This window comes from Myotis brandtii, unplaced genomic scaffold, assembly GCF_000412655.1.
Source record: "Myotis brandtii unplaced genomic scaffold, ASM41265v1 scaffold323, whole genome shotgun sequence".
Lineage (NCBI taxonomy): Eukaryota > Metazoa > Chordata > Mammalia > Chiroptera > Vespertilionidae > Myotis > Myotis brandtii.
The window spans coordinates 711,965-716,275 of NW_005362400.1; the positions used below are offsets into that span (position 1 = coordinate 711,965).

At 36.4% G+C, this 4,311-nt stretch overlaps 1 protein-coding gene and 1 long non-coding RNA gene across 3 annotated transcripts in view; both read right to left on the reverse strand.

Annotated features, from left to right (window-relative positions):
- Positions 1 to 4,311, reverse strand: part of NCAM2 (neural cell adhesion molecule 2) — a 421,975-nt gene that overhangs the window by 121,328 nt on the left and 296,336 nt on the right. The gene's annotated exons all lie outside the window — the stretch shown is intronic.
- LOC106726847 overlaps positions 2,224 to 4,311 on the reverse strand; it is a 5,230-nt gene continuing 3,142 nt past the window's right edge. Inside the window, exon 3 of the long non-coding RNA XR_001362963.1 lies at positions 2,224 to 2,236. This is a non-coding gene — a long non-coding RNA (uncharacterized LOC106726847). The remainder of the gene's footprint in view (positions 2,237 to 4,311) is intronic.

Genomic DNA, 4,311 nt, shown 5'->3' on the forward strand with positions numbered 1-4,311 from the left:
TGTGTGTGTGTGTGTGTGTGTGTGTGTGTGTGTGTATTGTGTGTTTATCAGTCTTAGAATCAGACACTGAGAATTTCCAGTAATTGAATTCCTGAAAGCACCTTCAGGGTTTGGTAAAGAAGTAAAAATAAAATTCCTCATAAAAGTAATAAAAATACAGCTGTAAAAAATTGCCTGAAAGTATAACTACTCACAAAGCTATATAAAATACTTATATACTGTCCTTCATCCTTCAAAATAATGCTATAAATATGCCATCATATTTTACTTTCTACTTCAATGGAGATTTTATAATAAAGAGCCAATACCTGAAACTCTGCAGACTCTCTTTATTAAAATAATAATTGTGAATATATTTAAAAAGTATATATATATATATATATATTTCAGAGAGGAAAGGAGAGAGAGAGAGAAATAGAAACATCAATGATGACAGAGAATTTATTAAAATAATAATTGTGAATATCTTTAAAAAGTACATATATATATATTTCAGAGTGGGAAGGAGAGAGAGCAATAGAAACATCCATGATGACAGAGAATCATTGATCAGATGCCTCCTGCATGCCCCACAATGGGTACCAAGCCCACAATCCCGGCATCGAACCCTGACCTCCTGGTTCATAGTCGATGCTCAACCATTGAGCCACACCAGCCAGGCTAATTGTGAAATTCTTGATCTCATTTTGATTATTTTTATTTAAGAAGGAAAAGTGGGTTGAAGATCTTAATTTTTTTGGTATAATATAAAGGTACTGCCAATTACACCATTATATATGTTTTTAAGTTTCTTTTTAAAAATCAAAATCTAAGCAACTTTCATAAGCCTACAGTAAATTGAGAGCTGATATACTGAGGGGAGTGGTCATACACCAACACAAGAGCATCTGAAGAACAGCTTGAGCTGGATCTGTGATAGTGCAGAAACAGGCCAAAGCTGCATTTATAGCCTTGTAAAACTTCACTTACATACTAGAGGTTGATATTTTCAGTAACCAAATTGCATATTTCAAAATTTCACCTTCATAAAGAAAGGACTAATGATTTTAAATATCCCCTCTTAAATTGTATGCAACATGAAGCAGGGAACTCTTTGTTATTAATATTGCATTCTTTGTGCCTAGAATAGTACATGCATGCATAACATTCCTCAGTGATATTTGTTCAATGGATTTTTGGAAAGTAATAAAAGAAATGTCAGTCACATAAAATTCTATCACTTTAAAGACTATTTTGCTGATTACATTTATAAAAGTATCTTTCAAGAAGTCATATTTGTGCCCAGCCAGTGTCGCTCGGTGATTGAACATAGACCTATGAGCCAGGCAGTCACGGTTTGATTCCCAGTAAGGGCACATACCCGGGTTGCAGACACCATTCCCCGTTGGGGCACAGAGGAGACAACCTATCAATGATTCACTCTGATCATTGATGTTTTTATCTCTCTCTCCCTATCCCTTCTTCTCTGAAATCAATAAAAATATCTTTAAAAAAAAAAAAGAACTCATGTTTGCTTCAGAATTTAAAGAAAGAGAAACATAAAAATGTTTAATATAACCTTCACTGTATTTATATTCACTAGTTATTTGAACAAATAGAAAGCAAAATCAGCATAAAATATTAAAGTGAAGTTTGAATCAGTAAGGTTGTCATCTTTAACATAGATAGGCACATTTTGTAAATGAATATAAATGAATATGTATGTATAATATATGATCTAAGAATTTTCAGTGAAGATTTTCATGTGATGTGAAAAGTTCACTCTATTATCATCTGCTTTCCATTAAACGCAGTTTAAGTAAATCATTTTTAAAACAAGAAGTTTCCTCAGGTCCAAGGCTCTACATACACAATAAAGAATAATATGCTAGAGCACAAAATGGAAATACAATCATGAATTCAGTAGCGTGACAATAAATATTTATATGCTGAGATATTTAAATTGTTATAAAATTGAAAACATATTTTATTCAGGTAGTTATATGAAAGAACTATTTTTATTTTAGCTAGAGATTCCTTTGGACTTGGTAATTTAGGCTGCAAGAACATTTAAAGTAAGTATTGTTCAGATCACAGTGCCTAAATTCATGGAGAGTAATGTCTAGCATTTCTACACAATTAAAATAGAAAGGGACTTTTTCGTACACTATGCCTGCTGTATCTAAGTGCAAAAAACATTAATGTAGATTATTCAGGCTTGTATTTAAATTTTTTAATAATTTCAATTTAAATGTAGCTATTTATTTGAACAAACAAGAAGCAAAATAGATATAAAATACTAAAGTTAAATTTGAATGGTAAGGTTGTTATCTTTAACACAGAAAGACACATTCTTCGAATGAATGTAAAAGAACACAAAATGCAACTACTTTAATCAAAAAGTATTGCATTGATCACGCCAAGCCTTGACTTTCATATTTTATGTCAGAAAAAAATAGGAAGAAATTGTTTTTGAAGTTAATCACCCTGCTTTATTTACTGAGTTTATTGGCATCATTGTGAAAGGACCATTTGTGTTAAGGATTGAAATTAAATGAGTTTCTGTTATTATAAAATTCATGAGGTTTTTACCCATTTATTAATAATGCAGCACATTTATTTACTGGAGAGAAGTGTTTGGCACCACAAGTAGGAGGGTGGAGAATGGGTTCTGTCGTAATTGAAATATCTTTATAAATGTGCTCCACTCCTCAGAGTTTCATTGCTAAACCTTGTAACACGTTCATTTAAAGTATGTTTGAAACAAGAGCTGTGCTTTGAAAGTATGGTCTGTATGCCAATGAAGGTGCATGTGCTAAATTTAGGTATTACTTTGAAAAATAATTTTTATTTTATAGTCTTATATTTATTTGAAAGTGTATTTAAAGGTATAATGTGTAAAATCATGTTTTAATTTCATTGGTATTTTTGTTAGAATAACAATAAATGAAAAACCAATTTAGTTTAAAGGAAAACAAATCAGGTTTATAACAGTCCAGGTAGCACATGAATACAGAAAAAAAGAAAAAAAAAAGACAAAGCTGATGGTCAAATGAATGAAGTTTGAGAAATTCTATTTTAAAATAGTTATGACTTATTGCTATACACTCATTTCTTGTTCAATGTAGAGGCGGATTAATTTCTAGTGAAGATAGGCCTATAATTTACTATGTAGAAAAATATAGCTGGAATAAAATAATTATAGAATCTGTATGTTAAGAGCAGATGAATGACACATGTGAGGTGTCATTCACCAGACAATATTTTAAGAACTTTATAATTACTACGTGAAACATTCTATTCACATAGTTGAAATTGCTTACTGTTAGTTATGTTTACCATTTTGTAAGAATTCCATGGGTCAAAATAAATACCTATAGATCTTTTTACTTCCACTTCATCTTACAATGACAAGTAACAATATTTCAGAAACCAGTGTTATCTACACTAATAAAAGACAAACATGCAAATTGACCGTACCTTCGCTATGCCTTAAGCCACACCCACCAGCCAATCAGGGTGACAATATGCAAATTAACCCAACCAAGATGGCGGCTGGCAGCCACGTAGCTGGAGCAAGCAGGAGGCTTGGTTGCCACAATGATGGAGGAAGCCAAGCTTCCCGCTTGCCACGGCAGGCTCTGAGCTCCACTCACAGCAACAAAGTTTCAATTATAGAAGATAAATAAACCCCAGATACCTGCTTTCAGGTGGCCGTGGCCACGGAGTTGGAGCCAGCAGGAGGCTTCCCTCCTGCCCGCTCTGGCTGGCTCTGAGCTCCTCTCAAGGCTACAAAGTTTCAATTATAAAAGGTAAATAAATCCCAGAATAAAAAAGAAAAGAAAAAAAGGAGAGGCTGGGAGCTTCCATCACCCTGGGGGCTTGGCCAGCCTGAAAACGGCCCTCAGCCCCTCACCCAGACTGGCCAGGCACCCCAGTGGAGACCCCCCACCCTAAAGTGGTGTGGCCAGCCTGCAAACAGCCATCAGCCCCTCACCCAGGCTGGCCGAACCTCCATGGGGTGAGGGACCCCACTGGGGGGGGGGCTTGACCAGCTTGCAAACAGCCATTAGCCCCTCACCCAGGCTGGCTAGGCACCACAGTTGGGACCCCAACCCTGAAGTGGGTGTGACCAGCCTGCAAACAGCCATTAGCCCATCACCCAGGCTGGCCAGGCACCCCAGTGGGGACCCCCACCCTGAAGGGGGTGTGACCAGCCTGCAAACAGCCATCAGCTCCTCACCCAGGCTGCCCAGGCACCCCAGCAGGACCCCCACCATGATCCGGGACACCCTTCAGGGCAAACCAGCCGGCCCCCACCCATGCACCAGG